General features: G+C 39.4%; 1 long non-coding RNA gene across 4 annotated transcripts in view; it reads left to right on the top strand.

The window, feature by feature from the left end:
- Positions 1-20,994, top strand: part of LOC135232816 (uncharacterized) — a 103,830-nt gene that overhangs the window by 55,553 nt on the left and 27,283 nt on the right. For 2 of the 4 annotated variants that reach the window (XR_010323357.1, XR_010323356.1), the window contains exons 2-3: positions 12,008-12,226; positions 12,353-12,458. This is a non-coding gene — a long non-coding RNA (uncharacterized LOC135232816). The remainder of the gene's footprint in view (positions 1-12,007; positions 12,227-12,352; positions 12,459-20,994) is intronic. The other 2 variants (XR_010323358.1, XR_010323359.1) reach the window with 2 other exon arrangements.

The following is a 20,994-nucleotide window of genomic DNA, read 5'->3' as shown; positions in this document are numbered from 1 at the left end:
TAAACTATGTTATGGCAATTAGAGCTAGATGTTCCCAGAGACCATGGTCCCCACAGCCCTCAGCCCAGCAATTCAGTCCCTTAGGGAATTTGGATGTATCTATCGTGCTTCTGTGGCCTTGCCTTGGACAAGTTGTGTTGGCTTCCCCAGTATTGTGTACTGTCTTACGCTCCACCAAAGCTACCACTTACCTGTTGTCTATTTAGTGTTTTTCCATCCCCACACTGCCCCTCGCTTGTAACCATCAAAGATTGTTTCTTTTTGTGTATAACCCTTTTCATGAGTTTTTACAGTAGAGATCTCAAACAATATTTGTTATTTTGTGATTGACTTATTTCACTCAGCATAATGCCCTCCGGATTCATCCATGTGATGAGATGCTTCCCAGATTCATCATTGTTCTTTATTGTTGTGTAATACTTCATTGTGCGTATGTATCATAGTTTCTTTATCCATTCATCTGTCGATGGGCATCTAGGTTGTTTCCATCTTTTTGCTATCGTGAACAATGCTGCAATAAACATGGGTGTGCATATACCTATTCGTGTGATGACTCTTATTTCTCTAGGATATATTCCTAGGAGTGGGATTGCTGGATCATATGGTATTCCTACTTCTAGCTTTCTAAGGAAATGCCATATCATTTTCCAAAATGGTTTATTATTTTGCATTCCCACCAATATCGCATAAGAGTTCCGATCTCCCCACAGCCTCTCCAACATTTGTTATTTTCTGTTTTTTTGATTTGTGCCAGTAATGCTGGGGTGAGATGGTATCTCATCGTGGTTTTAATTTGCATTTCTCTAATGGCTAGGGATCGCGAGCATTTCCTCATGTGCCTGTTGGCTGCTTGAATGTCTTCTTTGGTGAAGTGTCTGTTCATTCCCTTTGCCCATGTTTTAATGGGATTATTTGTCTTTTTTGTTGTAGAGGTGTTGGATTTTCTTGTAGATTTTAGAGATTAGACCTTTGTCTGATTTGTAATAGCTAAAGATTTTTTTCCCTGTGTGTAGGTTCTTTTGGTAAAATCTTTTTTTTTTTTTTTTTATCATTTTCATTGTGCTTTAAGCGGAAGTTTTCAAACCAAGTCAGTCTCTCACACAAAAACTTATATACACCTTGCTACATACTCCCAATTACTCTCCCCCTAATGAAACAGCCCGCTCCTTCCCTCCACTTTCTCTTTTCCTGTCCCTTCCACCAGCTTCTAATCCCCTCTACCCTCTCATCTCCCCTCCAGGCAGGAGATGCCAACATAGTCTCAAGTGTGCACCTGATCCAAGAAGCTCACTCCTCACCAGCATCCGTCTCCAACCCATTGTCCAGTCCAATCCATGTCTGAAGAGTTGGCTTTGGGAATGGTTCCTGTCCTGGGGCAACAGAAGGTCTGGGGGCCATGACCACTGGGGTCCTTCTAGTCTCAGTCAGACCATTAATTCTGGTCTTTGATGAGAATTTGGGGTCTGCATCCCACTGCTCTCCTGCTCCCTTAGGGGTTCTCTGTTGTGTTCCTTGTCAGGGCAGTCATCAGTTATAGCCGGGCACCATCTAGTTCTTCTGGCCTCAGGATGATGTAGTCTCTGGTTTATGTGGCCCTTTCTGTCTGTTGGGCTCGTAATGACCTTGTGTCCTTGGTGTTCATCATTCTCCTTTGATCCAGGTGGGTTGAGACCAATTGATGCATCTTGGATGGCCGCTTGCTAGCGTTTAAGCCCCAGACAACACTCTCCAAAGTGGGATGCAGAATGTTTTCTTTATAGATTTTATTATGCCAATTGACTTAGATGTCCCCTGAAACCATGGTCCCCAAACCCCTGCCCCTGCTACACTGGCCTTCGAAGCATTCAGTTTATTCAGGAAACTTCTTTGCTTTTGATTTAGTCCAGTTGTGCTGACCTCGCTTGTATTATGCATTGTCTTTCCCTTCACCTAAAGTAGTTCTTATTTACTATTTAATTAGTGAATACCCCTCTCCCTGCTGCCCTCCCTCCTCTTGTAACCATCAAAGAATATTTTCTTCTCTGTTTAAACTGTTTCTCGAGTTCTTATAATAGTGGTCTTATACAATATTTGTACTTTTGCAACTGACTAATTTCACCCAGCGTAATGCCTTCCAGGTTCCTTCATGTTATGAAATGTTTCACAGATTCCTCACTGTTCTTTATCGATGTGTAGTATTCCATTGTGTGAATATACCATAATTTATTTATCCATTCACCTGTTGACGGGCACCTTGGTTGCTTCCATCTTTTTGCTATTGTAAACAGTGCTGCAATAAACATGGGTGTGCGCATATCTGTTAGTGTAAAGGCTCTTATTTCTCCAGGATATATTCCAAGGAGTGGGATTGCTGGATCATATGGTAGTTCTATTTCTAGCTTTTTCAGGAAGCACCAAATCGATTTCCAAAGTGGTTTTACCATTTTACATTCCTACCAGCAGTGTATGTTTGTTCCAGTCTTTCCACAGCCTCTCCAACATTTATTATTTTGTGTTTTTTGGATTAATGCCAGCCTTGTTGGAGTGAGATGAAATCTCATTGTAGTTTGGATCTGCATTTCTCTAATGACTAATGACCATGAGCATTTCCTCATGTATCTTTTAGCTACCTGAATGTCTTCTTTGGTGAAGTATCTGTTCATATCCCTTGCCAATTTTTTTAATTGGGTTATTTGTCTTTTCGAGGTGGAGTTTTTGCAGTATCATGTAGATTTTAGAGATCAGGCGCTGATCGGAAATGTCATAGGTAAATACTTTTTCCCAGTCTGTAGGTAGTCTTTTTACTCTTTTGGTGAAGTCTTTGGATGAGCATAGGTGTTTGATTTTTAGGAGCTCCCACTTATGTAGTTTTTCTTCTGCATTGTTAGTAATGTTTTATGTACTGTTTATGCCATGTATTAGGGCTCCTAACATTGTCCCTGCTTTTTCTTCCATGACCTTTATCGTTTTAGATTTTATATTTAGGTCTTTGATCCATTTTGAGTTAGTTTTTGTGCATGGAGTGAGGTATGGGTCTTGTTTCATTTTTTCGCAGATGGATATCTAGTTATGCCAGCACCATTTGTTAAAAAGACTGTCTTTTCCCCATTTCACTGTTTTGGGGCCTTTGTCAAATATCAGCTGCTCATATGTGGATGGATTTATGTTTGGATTCTCAATTCTGTTCCATTGGTCTATGTATCTGTTGTTGTACCAGTACCACGCTGTTTTGACTACTGTGGTGGTATAATAGGTCCTAAAATTAGGTAGAGTAAGGCCTCCCACTTTTTTCTTCTTTTTCAGTAATGGTAAAATTTTTTAATGAGCATGAGTGTTTAATTTTTAGAAGATTCCAGTTATCTAGCTTATCTTCTGGAGTTTGCATGTTGTTGGTTATGGTTTGTATCCTGTTAATGCCGTGTATTAGGGCCTCTAGTGTTGATCCTATTTTTTCTTCTATGAACTTTATAGTTTTGGGCTTTATATTCAGGTCTTTGATCCATTTTGAATTAGTTTTTGTATATGGTGTGAGGTATGGGTCCTGTTTCAGTTTTTTTGCAGATGGACACCCAGTTTTGCCAGCACTATTTGTTAAAAAGACTGTCTTTTCCCCATTTGAAGGACTTTGGGCCCTTGTCAAAGATCAGGTGACTATAGGTGGATGGATTTACATTGGGGTTTTCAATTTTGTACCATTGGTCAATGTATCTGCCGTAGTACCAGTTTCAGGCCGTTTTGACTACAGTAGCTGTATAGTAGATTCTGAGGTCAGGTAGTGGGAGTCCTCCTACTTTATTCTTTTTCTTCAGTGGTGCTTTACTTATCTGGAGCTTCTTTCCTTTCCATATGAGTTAATGATTAGTTTTTCCATCTCTTTAAAGAATATTGTTGGTATTTGGATCGAGATTGCATTGTCTTTGTACATTATTTTGGGTAGAATTATCATTTTCACTATGTTGGGTCTACCTATCCATGAGCATTGTATGTTTTTCCATTTATGTAGATCTCTTTTGGTTTCTTGCAGTAGTGTTTTGTAGTTTTCTTTGTATAGGTCATTTACAACCCTGGTTAGATTTATTCCTAAGTATTTTATTTTTGGGGGGGCTATTATAAATGATATTGTTTTCCTGATTTCCTTTTCATTGTTCTCTTTATTGGCATATAGGAATCCAACTGATTTTTATACGTTTATCTTGTATCCTGCTAATCTGCTGAATCTTTCTATTAGTTCCTGTAGTTTCCTTGTAGAGTCTTTTGGGTTTTCTATGTATAGTATTGTCATCCAGAAATAGGGACAGTTTAAGTTCTTCATTATCAATTCGGATGCCCTTTATTTCTTTTTCCTACCTTGTTGCTCTTCCTAGGACTTCCAGCAAAATGTTAAATAAGAGTGATGATGGAGGGTATCCTTGTCTTGTTCCTGTTCTCAAGGGGAATGTTTTCAGCTTCTCTTCATTAAGAATGATGTTGGCCGTTGGTTTTGCATAGATGCCCTTTATAATGTCGAGAAATTTCCCTTCTATACCTATTTATTGAGAGTTTCTATCAGGAATGGGTGTTGGACTTTGTCGAATACCTTTTCTGCATCGATTGAGATGACCATGTGATTCTTTTCTTTCCTTTTATTTATATGGTGGCTTACGTTGATTGATTTTCTAATGTTGAAACATCCTTGCATAACTGGTATGTGTCCTACTTGGTCATGGTGTATTATTTTTTTTGATATGATGCTGAATTTTATTGCTAGAATACAGTTGAGATTTTTGCATCTATATTCGTGAGAGATATTGGTCTGTAATTTTCTGTTTTTGTGGTTTCTTTGCCTGGTTTTGGTATCAGGGTTATGCTGGCTTCATAGAAGGAATTTGGAAATATCATTTCCTTTTCTATGTTTTGAAATAGTTTGAGTAGTACTGATGTAAGCTCTTCTCTGAATGTTGGCAGAATTCTCCAGTGAAGCCATTTGGGCCAGGGCTTTTGTTTGTTGGAAGTTTTTTTTTTTTTTTTTTTTACCTTTTCAATCTCTTCTCTTGTTATGGGTCTGTTCAAATTTTCAACATCATTTTGTGTTAGTTTGGGTAGGTAGTGTGTTTCTAGAAATTTGTCCGTTTTCTGTAGGCTTTAAAATTGGTAAAATACAGTTTTTCATAACACTCTGTCATGATCCTTTTTATTTCAGTTGGGTCTGTTGTAATGTACGCCATTTCATTTCTTACTTGGGTTATTTGCATCCTCTTCTGTTTTTCTTTTGTCAGTTTGGCCAGTAGTTTGTAGCTTTTGTTGATCCTTTCCAAGAGCCAACTTTTGGTTTTGTTGATTCTTTCTATTGTTTTTCTCTTCTCTATTTCATTTATTTCTGCTTTAATCTTTATTATTTCCTCTCTTTCGGTAGCTGTAGGCTTTTTTTTTTTTTTTTTGATGTTCTCTTTCTATTTGTTCAAGTTGTGTAGCTAATGTTTCAATTTTGTCCCTTTCTTCTTTTGTGATGTGTGCATCTATTGCTATAAATTGACCTCTGAGGACTGCCTTTGTTGTGTCCCAAAGAATTTGGTATGATGTGTTTTCATTCTCATTTGATTCGAAGAATTTTTTGATTCCATCTCTGATTTCTTCTTTTACCCAGTGGTTTTTAAGCAGGATGTTATTCAGTTTCCATGTAATTGATTTTTTTTTTCCTTGCTCTTACTATTATTAATTTCTACCTTGATGACATTTTGGTCAGAGAAGATACTTTGTATTATCTCAATGTTGTGGATTTTGTTGAGGGTTGCTCTGTGGCCTAAGATGTGGTCTATTCTGGAGAACGTTTCTTGTGTGTTGGAAAAGAATGTGTACTTTGCAGCTGTTGGGTGGAATGTTCTACATATGTCTATGAGGTCAAGTTGGTTGATTGTGCCCTTTAGCTCTTCTGTATCTTTGTTGAGTTTCTTTCTAGATGTCCTGTCCTTTACTGAGAGAGGTGTGTTGAAGTCTCCTAGTATTATTGTGGAACTATCAATTTCTTTTTTTAGTGCTGTTAGAGTTTGTATTTTGTAGCCCTGTCATTGGGTGCATAGATGTTTACTATGGTTATGTCTTCATGAATTATCCCTTTAATCATTATGTAGTGCCTTTCTTTGTCTTTTATGGTAGATTTTGTTTTAAAGTCTATTTTTTCTGAGATTGGTATTGCCACTCTTGCTCTTTTTTGGTAGTTATTTGCTTGTTACATTTTTTTCCAACCTTTGATTTTTGATAAATTTACATCTTTGTTTCTATAGTATGTCTCTTGTTGACAGCATATTGATGGATCCTGTTTTTTTAACCATTCTGTCACTCTGTGCGTCTTTATGGGTGCATTTAGGCCATGTGTATTCAGCATAATTATTGATAGGTGTGAGTTTATTGCTGTCATTTTGTAGTGCTTTTTTTTGTGGTGCTGATGTTTTCTTTGCTCTTCTTGCTTTCCTGCACTGAATGCCTTCTGTTTGTGGATTTAAAAAAAAATTTCTTTTTGTGTTGTAGATTTTGTTTTTTCTGAGACTTTATGTTTTTCTTCTTTATTTTGATGAGTAAGTTTGTTAACTTTCTTTGTGGTTACCTTGAAATTTACCCTTATCTCCCTAGGCTTGAACTAGCCTATTTTTACTTGATATCGCCTTGCCTTCCTCTCCATTGCAAAGTTCTATACCTACACCATTTATTCCCTCTTTTATTGTTCTGACATTGTTGCCATTTACAGATTAACCTCTCTGGTTCCCTGTTGTAATTCTTTTGGTTTTGGACAGTCCTTGAGAGTTCATTTCCTAGGTTGGTATCTGGCTGGTGCAATCTTGTGTCCTAGATTCAGGCTGTGGTCTGATGATGTTTGTTGTCAGGCTGAAGGACTCCCTTTAATGATTCTTGTAAGTTTGGTTTGGTTTTTACATATTCCCTTAATTTCTGTTTATCTGGAAATGTCCTAATTTCACCATCATATTTGAATGAGAGTTTTGCAAGATATATTATCCTTGGTTGACAATTTTTTTCTTTCAAGGTTTTATATATGCCATCCCATTGCCTTCTTGCCTGCATGGTTTCTGCCAAATAATCAGAATTTAGTCTTATTGTTTCTCCTCTGTACATGACGTCTCATTTTTCTCAAGCTTCTTTCAGGATTCTTTCTTTGCCTTTGGTTTTAGTGAGCATGATTAGGATACACCTTGGTGATTTTTGGGGGGGTCTGTCCTATATGGGGTTTGTGGAGCTTCTTGGGTGGTCACCTTCTATCTTTCATGATATGAGGGAAGCTTTCTGTCAGCAAGCCTTCAATGATTCTGTGTTCTGTTTTTTCCCCCATTCTGGAACTCCAATCAACTGGCAAATTTTTGCTTTTGATTATATCCCAATAACTATCAGGATTTCTTCATTCCTTTTTCTGATTTTTCCTCAGAGTTGTATTCAAGTGTTTGTCTTCAATTTTGCTTATCCTGTCTTCCATCATTTCAAAACTTCTCCTCAGCCCTCCTATGACACTTTCCATTTCTGAAATCTTGTTTTTTATCTTTTGGATCTCTAACCATTTTTTTTGGTATGATTTCTAGTTGTGAATCTATTTTGACATTTTGTTCCTGTATTATATTCCTGAATTCTTTCATTTTTTTTGTCTGTATTTTCCATGAATTTGTCTATTTTTTCCTCATTTTTGTTTATTTTTTTGCTTCAACTTTTGGATAGCTCTCAATATTGGAGATTTGAATTCCCTATCAGGTAGTTCTAGTGCCTTCTTCTGTACTGGAAAGTCATGTGATGCTTTATTTTGGACGCCTACTGGAGTTATCTTGTCCTTTTTAATTTTTAAAATATATTTTGATATTGTCTGCTGCCTTTGGGACATTTGGTAGTTATTTTCTTCATTTCTTGAGTGTAGATTTGTTTGTTTTGTACTGCTTTTTTGTTTTATTTTGTTATGCCTGAGCAGGCAGGCTGTGTGTTCTTTGTTGTTTGCTCATCCATGGGTGTGACACTTTTCATCTCCTTGTCCGATGGGAAGGCCAGTCACTCAGCTATGCAGCAGGGCAGGCCCAGCTGAAGTGGAGGGGCTGGGATCAGTTGTTTGTGCCATTTACTAGGGCCAACAGGGCGGGCTGGGAATCAGTGCAGCACAGGTTCCAGTAGGCTGTGCCTGTGCTGTTCAAGGGTGTGATGTTCAGGCACAGTGCAGGTAGGCAGGAAAGTCGGGGGAGGTTGTGATGCGTGGTGCTAATATGGGTATAGGAAAGAGGATAGAGAGGAGAGAGAAATAGGAGCCAAAAAAAAGTCAAGAAAAGTATGCTAAAGGAGCTTGCCGTTGGAGTGGAGAGATGAGAAACCGAAAAATGGAGGAAAAATAAATAAATAAAAATTAGAGAAAAGAAAAGCCCGCAGTTAGGCTGCAAAGACCAGGGAAGTGGCTCCCAGGCCAAGCAGTACAGCCTGTCTAGACGGGGTAGAGATGTCATACAGTGCCAGGTATTCAGGAGACAGGAAAAGAAGGCAAACAGAGAGATGAGAAACTGAGAAATGAAGAAAGACAAAAAGGAAAAAAGAGATTTAAAAAAAAGAAATGCCCCCAGGAATCCCACCGTCACAGCTGCTCAGACTGGGGAGGTGACTCCCAAGCTGTGCAGTACAGCCTGGCTAGAAGGGGCTCCCAAGCCATGAAAAGAAAAATAAAACAAACAAAAGAAAGAAACAAACAAAAGCCCCAAGAATCCCAGCAATGTGGTGGCACAGGCTTGGGAAGCAGTCCGCCAGTTCAGCGGTGCTTCACAGCATTTTAAGAAGAATCAAAGATGGCACATGGAGCCAGGTGTTCTAGAGAAAGGAGGAGTCGGTGGTGAGAGGCACAGAAAAAAAAACCAAAGAAGCAGAAAAAAGCAACACCAGCAACAAACAGTGTGGGTGGGGTGAATCCAAGCAGCATGGGGGCTGTAGCCAGTGCCTTCTGGCCAAGAGACTGCAGCCGGCGGGAAGCAGTGGAGGCTGAGCAGGGGAAGTAGGGTGGGGGCTGGGAAAGTGTATATTGCTGGTTACCAGGTGCTGTGTCTCCCAATGGGAGCTCTGTGAAGCTGCTTTCCCGTACTACCTGTCCACCAATCTCTGATGTGGGCAGGACAAATCTGAGCAGCAGGGACTCTGCACTGAGCTACCATAGCCAGTTAGGAAGCAGTGGAGGTAGAGCAAGGGCAAGAAGGGTGGAGGGTGGGAAAGCATATATCAGTGGTCACTAGGTGCTTTTGTCTCCTGCTGGGAGCTCCATGAAGCTCCTTTCCCATACTCCCTGTCCGCAGATCTCTGACAGCATGAATGAATCCGCGCTGCGTTAGCTGATAGAGGACCTCTGCACATAGCTCTCCTTGCCCTCTGTTCTCTCTCAGTTTCTTATTCCATTTGGTGCTTGGCTGAGTTCTTTATCTCTTCACTTGATGCTTATGGTTCCAAGATTGATGTTTGTCTCTGTTTTACTTAATTTTGGGGGGTCTTTGTTGTGGAAGGACAGCATAGTGCTTCTGTCTATAGTGCCATGTTGTCTCCACCTCCTGTGTAATTTTTACGAGAGCAGATCGCCAGGTTTTCTCTTCTGTGGAGCAGCTGGTGGGTTCGAACCACCAACCTTTTTCTTAGCAGCTGAGTGCTTTAACTATTGTGCCACCAGGGCTCCTTGTCTTTCACTTAGCGTGATGCATGTTAAGAGTCATGCATCCATGGTGCTGTGCATGTAAACAGGCCAATTCATTTTCTCACTAAGTAGTATTTTATTGTATGGATATACCATATGTTGCTTATCCATCACCAGTTAATGGACATTTGAGTTGTTCCCAGTTCCTGGAGGTTTTGAATAGAGCTGTTATAAACATGCGTGGATGGGTTTTTGTATGAATGTACATTTTCATTTCTTTTGGATAAACAACTAAGGATGGGATTGCTAGGTTATATGGTAAGGGTATATTTAACTTTTTAAGAAGCAGTTGGTACCATTTTGCCTTCCTACCAGCAGTGTATGAAGGTTCCAATTTGTCCACATCCTCACCAGCATTTGGTATTGTCAGTATTTTTTATTTTAGCCATTTTATGAAGTGCGAGGTGGTGTCTCTTTATGGTTTTGATTTTCATTTCCTTAACAGCTAATGTTGCTGGGGTCTTTCCACGTGCTTTCCATGTGCTTGTTGGCCATCTTATCCCTTCTTGGTGAAGTATCTGTTCAAATCTTTTGCTCCTTTTTAAATTCAGCCTTTTTTTTTTTTTAATTACTATTGAGTTATTCAGAGGAAAAACTGAGGCCCTGAGAGGCCAATGGATTGCCTAAGGACCCACTGACCAGATTTCAGGGCAGCTTCCTGACTAAGATAGACTAGGAAGAAAGACCTGGCAATCAATTTTCAAAAATTAGCTAATAAAAATCCTATGGATCAAAACAGCCTCATCTGCAGCACATCATGGGGATGGCACACGGCCTGGTAGTGTTTTGTGGTGTTGTGTATGGGCCCCCATGAGTCAGGGGCCAGTTTGACAGCAGCTAACAACAACAACAAAGGTCCCACAGCAAGTGAGAACAAGCACTTGAGAGGAATGACAGTTCCCAGGCCTTTCCCAGCACCTCAGGACCTTTCTTCCCAGGATGTTTATTCCTGCAGGGTAGGGAGAAAAGTGATTCCCAGGTAGGCAACAAGCATTTTTGGGAGGGGGTTTCTGGTGGCAAAGGGGTGGTAGTCACAAAGTGCCACCCAGGTCCACAGGGATAGTTGGAAGGAGCTGAGGCCCAAGTCTCCTCAGAAATGAAAGCCAAGGGCACCTTCCCTTGGCATCCTTCCCCTCGTAAATCGCACAAGTCCAGGCGACCTTTATCCTTGCCTGGGGCCAGATGCCAGGCCCTGTCTGCACCCAGGAGTTCCCCCCACTCCAAACGAAGCAACCCCTCGGGCTCCACTGGAGGGAGAAGGCCTGCTCCAGAGAGAATCTGTTGTATCAAACAACAACAACAAAATTTTTTTTTCTCATTGTCAACTATTTCAGGTATTTAAAAAGTCTAAACCTGTTGTCAACAAGTCCAACTCATAGTGAGTCTGTAGGACAGAGTGGAACTGCCCATAGAGTTTTCAAGGCTGTAAATCTTTACAGAAGCAGACTACAAACTCGCTCTCCTGCAGAGCAGCTGTTGAGTTTGAGGTGCTGACCTTTTGGTTAGCAGCTGTGCTCTTAACCACTGTGCGACTGGGGCTCCTCTGAAAAGTCTAAAGAAACATATAATGAATGCTGGGTTAAAAAAAAAAAAAAAAAGCAGTTGCTATCGAGCGATTCCGACTCATGGCAACCCCATGGATGTCTGAGCAGAATTGTGCTCCATAGGGTTTTCAATGGTGGGTATTTTGGAAGTAGGTCACTACGCCTTTCTTCTGAGGCACTTCTGGGTGGATTCGAACCTCCAACCTTTAGGTTAGCAACTGAGCGCATTAACTGATTGCACCATCCAAGGACTCCATTAATCCCTTTTAAAAAAAAACAATGGCAGCTAACAAAAACAAATTGCTTAAGGGATACAGTGTTTCTGTTAACAGTGATGAAAAAACTAGGAAATGGAGAAAAGTGATGGCCGTACAACATGATGAATGCAATTAATGTCATTGAATTGTACATGTAAAAATTGTCAAAATAGGAAATGTTCTATATATATTTCACCACAATAAAATGATTAAAAATTTGTTTAGTAAGAATATTTTCAAAAATATAGAGAAGTAGAGGGAATACAAAAATAAACTCCTTATACTTCCACCTAGAATTTATAATTGTGAAACACTTTGCCTTGTTGGTGTCATGGATTGAATTGTGTCCTCCAAAAATATCTGTAAACTTGGCTACGCCATGATTCCCAGTATTGTGTGATTGTCCACCATTTTGTAATCTGATGTGATTTTCTTTCCTATGTGTTATAAACCCTATCTCCATGATGCTGATAAGATGGGATTCTTGGTAGTTATGTAAACTCAGTCTACAAGATTAATCTACAATTTAAGCCAATTTTTTTTTTGAGATATAAAAGAGAAGCGAGCGGAGAGACAGGGGAACCTCATACCACCAAGAAACGAGAGCCAGGAGAATAGAGCATCCTTTGGACTTGGAATCCCTGCCCTGAGAAGCTCCTCAACCAGGAAAAGATTGATGACAAGGACCTTCCTCCAGAGCCGACAGAGAGGGGAAAGCCTTCCCCTGGAGCTGACGCCCTGAATTTGGACTTGCAGCCTACTAGACTGTGAGAGAATAAATTTCTCTTTGTTAAAGCCATCCACTTGTAGTATTTCTGTTATAGCAGCACTAGATGACTAAGACAGTTGGTTTCGTTTATTTATTTTTTAACTAATCCTTTATTTTGGAATAGTTCCGTTGCTGCTGTTAGCTGCTGTTGAGTTGGCTCCAGCTCATGGTGAGCCCATGTACAACAGAAGGAAATCTTGCCTGGTCTTGCATCTTCTTCACAATCATTGGTATGATTCAGCCCATTGTTGCAGCTACTGTGAATTGAGGGCCTTCTGACCTAGGGAGATTATCTTTTTTTTTTTTTTTTTAAATTGAGCTTTAAGTGAAAGTTTACAAATCAAGTCAGTCTCTCATACAAAAATTTATATACACCTTACTATGTACTCCTAGTTGCTCTCTCCCTAATGGGACAGCACACTCCTTCTCTCCACCCTGTATTCCCCGTGTCCATTCAGCCAGCTTCTGTCCGCCTCTGCCTTTTCATCTCCCCTCCAGACAGGAGCTTCCCACATAGCCTCATGCATCTACTTGAGCCAAGAAGTTCACTCCTCATCAGTATCATTTTCTATCTAATAGTCCAGTCCAATCCCTGTCTGAAGAGTTGGCTTTGGGAAAGGTTCCAGTCTTGAGCTAACAGAAGGTCTGGGGACCATGACCTCTGGAGTCCTTCTAGTCTCAGTCAGACTATTAAGTCTGATCTTTTTACGAGAATTTGAGGTCTGCATCCCACTGCTCTCCTGCTCCATCAGGGATTCTCTGTTGTTTTTCCTGTCAGGGCAGTCATGGGTTGTAGCCAGGCACCCTCTAGTTCTCCTGGTCTCAGGCTGATGGAGTCTCTGATTTATGTGGCCCTGTCTTTCTCTTGGGCTCATTATTACTTTATATCTTTGGTGTTCTTCATTCTCCTTTGCTCCAGGGGGGTTGAGACCAATTGATGCATCTTAGATGGCCTCTTGCTAGCATTTCAGACCCCAGAAGCCACTCACCAAAGTGGGATGCAGAATGTTTTCTTAATAGATTTTATTATGCCAATGGACTTAGATGTCCCCTGAAACCATGGTTTCCAGATCCCCACCCCTGCTACTCTGGCCTTCGAACCGTCCAGTTTATTCAGGAAACTTCTGCACTTTTGGTTTAATCCAGTTGTGCTGACCTCTCCTGTATTGTGTGTTGTCTTTCCCTTCACCTAAAATAATTCTTGTCTGCTATCTAATTAGTGAATACCCCCTCCCTTCCTCCCTCCCCACCCTCATAACCATCAAAGAATATTTTCTTCTGTGTTTAAACCATTTCTTGAATTCTTATAATAGTGCTCTCATATAGTATTTGTCCTTTTGCAACTGATTAATTTCACTCAGCATAATGCCTTCCAGATTCCTCCATGATATGAAATGTGTCATGGACTCATCATTGTTCTTTATCTATGCGTAGTATTCCATTGTGTGAATATACCGTAACTTATTCATCCATTCATCCGTTGATGGACACCTTGGTTGCTTCCATCTTTTTGCTATTGTAAACAGTGTTGCAATAAACATGGCCGTGCATATATCTGTTTGTGTAAAGGCTCTTATTTCTCTAGGATATATTCCAAGGAGTGGGATTGCTGGATCATATGGTAGTTCTATTTCTAGCTTTTTCAGGAAGTGCCAAATCGATTTCCAAAGTGGTTGTACCATTTTACATTCCCACCAGCAGTGTATAAGTGTTCCAGTCTCTCCACTACCTCTCCAACATTATTTTGTGTCTTTTGGATTAATGCCAGCCTTGTTGGAGTGAGATGGTATCTCACTGTAGTTTTGATTTGCATTTCTCTAATGGCTAATGATCGTGAGCAGTTGCACGTGTACCTGTTAGCTGCCTGAATGTCTTCTTTGGTGAAGTGTCTGTTCATATCTTTTGCCCATTTTTTAATTGGGTTATTTGTCTTTTCGTTGTTGAGCGTTCTCAGTATCATGTAGATTTTAGAGATCAGATGCTGACAGGAAATGTCATAGCTAAAAACTTCTTCCCAGTCTGGAGGTAATCTTTTTACTCTTTTTGTGAAGTCTTTGGATGAGCATAGGTGTTTGATTTTTAGGAGCTACCAGTTATCTAGTTTCTCTTCTGGTGTTTGTACATTGTTAGGGAGATTGTCTTCTCTAATAATTTTGAATGTACGGAAAAGTCACACAAGTAGTACAGAGGGTTCCCGTGTACCCACAACCAGCTTCACACACTGTTAACATCTTATAGAGCGGACTCCTGGTGACCCCATGTGTGTGAGAGTAGAACTGAGAACCACAGGGTTTTCTTTTTGCAAGGTTTATATTCTTTTATTGCCTTTTTTTTTTTTTTACAATTTTTATCGTGCTTTAACTGGAAGTTTACAATCAAGTCAGTCTCTCACACAAAAGCCCATATACACCTTGCTACACACTCCCAATTACTCTCCCCCTAATGAGACAGCCCACTCTCTCCCTCCACTCTCTCTTTTCATGTCCATTTCACCAGCTTCTAACCCCCTCCACCCTCTCATCTCCCCTCCAGGCAGGAGATGCCAACATAGTCTCAGGTGTGCACCTGATCCAAGAAGCTCACTCCTCACCAGCATCCCTCTCCAACCTATTGTCCAGTCCAATCCATGTCTGAAGAGTTGGCTTCGGGAATGGTTCTTGTCCTGGGCCAAAAGAAGGTCTGGGGGCCATGACCACTGGGGTCCTTCTAGTCTCAGTCAGACCATTAATTCTGGCCTTATGAGAATTTGGGGTCTGCATCCCACTGCTTTCCTGCTCCCTCAGGGGTTCTCTGTTGTGTTCCCTGTCAGGGCAGTCATCGGTTGTAGCCAGGCACCATCTAGTTCTTCTGGTCTCAGGATGATGTAGCCCCTGGTTCATGTGGCCCTTTCTGTCTCTTGGGCTCGTAATGACCTTGTGTCCTTGGTGTTCTTCATTCTCCTTTGATCCAGGTGGCTTGAGACCAATTGATGCACCTTAGATGGCTGCTTGCTAGCATTTAAGACCCCAAGCGCCACTCTTCAAAGTGGGATGCAGAATGTTTTCTTCATAGATTTTATTATGCCAATGGACTTAGATGTCCCCTGAAACCATGGTCTCCAGACCCCTGCCCCTACTACGCTGGCCTTCAAAGCATTCAGTTTACTCAGGAAACTTCTTTGCTTTTGGTTTAGTCCAATTGTGTTGACCTCCCCTGTATTGCGTGCTGCCTTTCTCTTCACCTAAAGTAGTTCTTATCTACTATCTAATTAGTGAATGTCCCCTCCCACCCTCCCTTCCTCCCTTCTCTCGTAACCACAAAAGAATGTTTTCTTCACAGTTTAAACTATTTCTCAAGTTCTTATAATAGTGGTCTTATACAATATTTGTCCTTTTGCAACTGACTAATTTCACTAAGCATAATGCCTTCCAGGTTCCTCCATGTTATGAAATGTTTCACAGATTCCTCACTGTTCTTTATCGATGCGTAGTATTCCATTGTGTGAATGTACCATAATTTATTTATCCATTCATCTGTTGATGGGCACCTTGGTTGCTTCCATCTTTTTGCTATTGTAAACAGAGCTGCAATAAACATGGGTGTGCATATATCTGTTCGTGTAAAGACTCTTATTTCTCTAGGATATATTCCAAGGAGTGGGATTGCTGGATCGTATGGTAGTTCTATTTCTAGCTTTTTAAGGAAGTGCCAAATCGATTTCCAAAGCGGTTGTACCATTTGACATTCCCACCAGCAGTGTAGAAGTGTTCCAAACTCTCCACAGCCTCACCAACATTTATTATTTTGTGTTTTTTGGATTAATGCCAGCCTTGTTGGAGTGAGATGAAATCTCGTTGTAGTTTTGATCTGCAATTCTCTAATGGCTAATGATCGTGAACATTTCCTCATATATCTGTTAGCTACCTGAATGCCTTCTTTAGTCAAGTGTCTATATCTTTTGCCCATTTTTTAATTGGGTTGTCTTTTTGCACTTGAGTTTTTGTAGTGTCATGTAGATTTTAGAGAACAGGTGCTGATCAGAAATGTCATAGCTAAAAGCTTTTCCCAGTCTGTAGGTAGTATTTTTACTCTTTTTGTGAAGTTTTTGGATGAGCATAGCTGTTTGAATTTTAGGAGCTCCCACTTATCTAGTTTTTCTTCTACATCCTTTATAGTATTTTGTATACTGTTTATGCCATGTATTAGGGCTCCTAACGTTGTCCCTATTTTTTCTTCCATGATCTTTATTGTTTTAGGTTTTATATTTAGGTCTTTGATCCATTTTGAGTTAGTTTTTGTGCATGGAGTGAGGTATGGGTCTTGTTTCATTTTTTGCAGATGGATATTCAGTTATGCCAGCACCATTTGTTAAAAAGACTGTCTTTTCCCCATTTCACTGTTTTGGGCCCTTTGTCAAATATCAGCTGCTCTTATGTGGATGGATTTATATCTGGATTCTCAATTCTGTTCCGTTGGTCCATGTCTGTGTTGTTGTACCAGTACCAGGCTGTTTTGACTACTGTGGCAGTATAATAGGTTCTAAAATCAGGTAAAGTAGGCCTCTCACTTTGTTTTTCTCTTTCAGTAATGCCTTATTTATCCAGGGCCTCTTTCCCTTCCATATGAAGTCGGCGATTTGTTTCTCCATCTTAGTAAAGAATGTTGTTGGGATTTGGACCAGAATTGCGTTAAATGTATAGATTGCTTTTGGTAGAATAGACATTTTTACAATGTTGTCTTCCTATCCGTGAGCAAGGTATGTTCTTCCACTTACATAAGACTCTTTTGGTTTCTTGCAGAAGTGTACTGTAGTTTTCTTTGTATAAGTCTTTTACATCTCTGGTAAGATTTATTCCTAAGTATTTTATCTTCTTGGGGGCTACTATAAATGGTTTTGATTTGGTGATTTCCTCTTCCACGTTCTTTTTGTTGGTGTAGAGGAATCCAACTGATTTTTGTGTGTTTATCTTTTACCCCAATACTCTGCTGAACTCTTCTATTAGTTTCAGTAGTTTTCTGGAGGATTCCTTAGGGTTTTCTGTGTATAAGTTCATGTCATCTGCAAATAGAGATAATTTTACTTCTTCCTTGCCAATCTGGATGTCCTTTATTTCTTTATCTAGCCTAATTGCTCTGGCTAGGACTTCCAGGACAATGTTGAATAAGAGTGGTGATAAAGGGCATCCTTGTCTGGCTCCCAATCTCAGTGGGAACATTTTCAGGCTCTCTCCATTTAGGGTGAGGTTGGCTGTTGGCTGTTGGCTTTGTATAGATGCCCTTCATTATGTTGAGGAATTTTCCTTCTATTCCTATTTTGCTGAGAGTTTTTATCATGAATGAGCATTGAACTTTGTCAATGCCTTTTCTGCATCAATTGATAAAATACGTGATTCTTGTCTTTTGTTTTATTTATATGGTGGATTACATTAATTGTTTTTCTAATGTTGAACCATCCCTGCATACCTGGTATGAATCCCACTTGGTCATGGTGAATTATTTTTTTGATATGTTGTTGAATTCTATTGGCTAGTATTTTGTTGAGGATTTTTGCATCTACATTCATGAGGGATATAGGTCTATAATTTTCTTTTCTTGTGGTGTCTTCACCTGGTTTTGGTATCAGGGATATGGTGGCTTCATAGAATGAGTTTGGTAGTATTCCATCCTTTTCTACGCTCTGAAATACCTTTAGTAGTAGTAGTAGTGTTAACTCTTCTCTGAAAGTTTGGTAGAACTCTGCAGTGAAGCCATCTGGACCGGGGCTTTTTTTTGTTGGCCGTTTTTTGATTACCTTTTCAATCTCTTCTTTTGTTATGGGTCTATTTAGTTGTTCTACTTCTGTTTGTGTTAGTTTAGGTAGGTAGTGTGTTTCTAGGAATTCATCCATTTCTTCTATGTTTTCAAATTTGAGTATAGTTTTTCATAGTAATCTGATATGATTCTTTTAATTTCAGTTGGGTCTGTTGTAATATCGCCCCTCTCATTTCTTATTTGGGTTATTTGCTTCCTCTCCTGTTTTTCTTTTGTCATTTTGGCCAGTACTTTATCAATTTTGTTGATTTTTTCAAAAAACCAGCTTTTGGTCTTGTTAATTCTTTCAATTGTTTTTCTGTTTTCTATCTCACTTAGTTCAGCTCTAATTTTTATTATTTGTTTTCTTCTGGTGCCTGTGGGTTTCTTTTGTTGCTCTATTTGTTCAAGTTGTAGGGATAATTCTTTGATTTTGGCCCTTTCTTCTTTTTGGATGTGTGCATTTATTGATATAAATTGGCCTCTGAGCACTGCTTTTGCTGTGTCCCAAAGGTTCTGATAGGAAGTGGTTTCATTCTCATTGCATTCTCTGAATTTCTTTATTCCATCCTTAATGTCTTCTATAATCCACTGTTTTTGGAGCAGGGTATTGTTCAGTTTCCAAGTGTCTAATTTCTTTTCTCTGCTTTTGCTGTTATGGATTTCCACTTTTATGGCCTTATGGTCAGAGAAGATGCTTTGTAATATTTCAGTATTTTGGAATCTGCTAAGGCTTGCTTTATGACCTAATATGTGGTCTATTCTAGAGAATGTTCCATGTGCACTGGAAAAGAAAGTATACTTGGCTGATGTTGGATGGAGTGTTCTGCATATGCCTGCGAGGTCAAGTTGGTTGCTTGTGGCACTTAGATCTTCTGTGTCTTTATTGAGCTTCTTTCTGGATGTCCTGTCCTTCACGGAAAGTGGTGTGTTGAAGTCTCCTACTATTATTGTGGAGCCGTCTATCTCACTTTTCAATGCTCACAGAGTTTGTTTTATGTATCTTGCAGCCCTGTCATTGGGTGCATAAAGACTTAATATGGTTATGTCTTCTTGGTGTATTGTCCCTTTAATCATTATATAGTGTCCTTCCTTTATGATGGATTTAACATTAAAGTCTATTTTGTCAGAAATTAATATTGCCACTCCTGCTCTTTTTTGATTGCTGTTTGCTTGATATTTTTTTCCATCCTTTGAGTTTTAGTTTGTTTGTGTCTCTAAGTCTAAGGTGCGTCTCTTTTAGGCAGCATATAGACGGATCTTGTTTTTTAATCTATTCTGCCATTCTCTGTCTCTTTATTGGTGTTTTTAGTCCATTTACATTCAGGGTAATTATGGATAGGTATGAACTTAGTGCTATGATTTTGGTGTCTTTTTTTGTGTGCTGACAGTTTCTTTTTCCCACTTGATTTTATTTGCTGAGTAGATTTTCTTTATATATTGTCCTTTCCTCATATTTTTTATTGTTTATTTTGTTTCTGCTGAGTCTGTATTTTTCCCTTGTATTTTATTTTGATGAGTAGGATAGTTTGTCTCCTTTGTGGTTACCTTATTATTTACTCTATTTTTCTAAATTGGAAACTAACGTTTATTTCTTTGTATCGCCGTATCTTCCTCTCCATATGGAAGGTGTATGATTATGTTTCTTAGTCCCTCTTTATTATTTTAATGTTTTATATAATAATATCGCGGTTACCCTGTTTGGGACTTTTTTTTATATATATATAATCTTGTTTTATTTTTTTGGATTTCCCTGTATGGGTTGACTTCTGGTTGCTCTGCCCAGTGTTCTAGTCTTGGGTCGATACCTGATATTATTGATTTTCTAACCAAAGAACTCCCTTTAGTATTTCTTGTAGTTTTGGTTTGGTTTTTTACGAATTCCCTCAACTTGTGTTTCTCTGGAAATGTCTTAATTTCACCTTCATATTTAAGAGACAGATTTGATGGCTATATGATTCTTGGCAGGCAATTTTTTTCCTTCAATTTTTTAAATATGTCATCCCATTGCCTTCTTGCCTGCATGGTTTCTGCCGAGTAGTCCGAGCTTATTCTTATTGGCTCTCCTTTGTAGGTGACTTTTCTTTTATCCCTCGCTGCTCTTATAATTGTCTCTTTGTCTTTGGTTTTGGCAAGCTTGATTATAATATGTCTTGGTGACTTCCTTTTAAGATCTACCTTATGTGGAGTTCAATGAGCATCTTGGATAGATATCTTCTCATCTTTCACAATATCAGGGAAGTTTTCTGCCAACAAATCCTCAACAATTTTCTCTGTATTTTCTGTTATCCCTCCCTGTTCTGGTACTCCAATCACTCGTAGGTTATTTCTCTTGATAGAGTCCCCCATGATTCTTAAGGTTTCTTCATTTTTTAAAATTCTTTTATCTGATTTTTTTCAAGTATATTAGTGCCAAATGATCTATCTTTGAGTTCAGAAATTCTAGCTTCTACTTGCTCAATTCTGCTCCTCTGACTTTCTACTGAGTTATCTAATTCTGCAATTTTATTGTTAATCTTCTGAATTTCTGATTGCTGTCTGTCTATGGATTTTTCGAGCTTATTACACTTTTCATTATGTTCTTGAATAATCTTTCTGATTTCTTCAGTTGCTTTATCTGTGTGTTCCTTGGCTTGTTCTGCGTATTGCCTCATTTCCTTCCTGATGTCTTGAAGGGTTCTGTATATTAAACTTTTGTATTCTGCATCTGGTAATTCCAGGAATGCACCTTCATCTAAAAGATCCCTGGATTCTTTGTTTTGAGAGCCTGTTGAGGTGATCATGGCCTGTTTCTTTACGTGACTTGATATTGACTGTTGTCTCCGAGCCACCTATAAGTTATTGTATTAGTTTATGCTTGCTTACTGTGTCATAGCTGCTTGCTTTGTTTTGTTTTGGTATAACCCTATGGGTTGCTTGAGTGAGCTAGCTTGATTATTTTCTCCTTTGGTGCTCTGGCGTCCTGTCCCCAGTTGGCTAGAGCTGTTATCAGGTATA

The sequence above is a fragment of the Loxodonta africana genome, chromosome 11 (assembly GCF_030014295.1).
Source record: "Loxodonta africana isolate mLoxAfr1 chromosome 11, mLoxAfr1.hap2, whole genome shotgun sequence".
NCBI lineage: Eukaryota > Metazoa > Chordata > Mammalia > Proboscidea > Elephantidae > Loxodonta > Loxodonta africana.
Note: the sequence above shows the minus strand (reverse complement) of the source record. Positions and strands in the feature narration are given on the sequence as shown.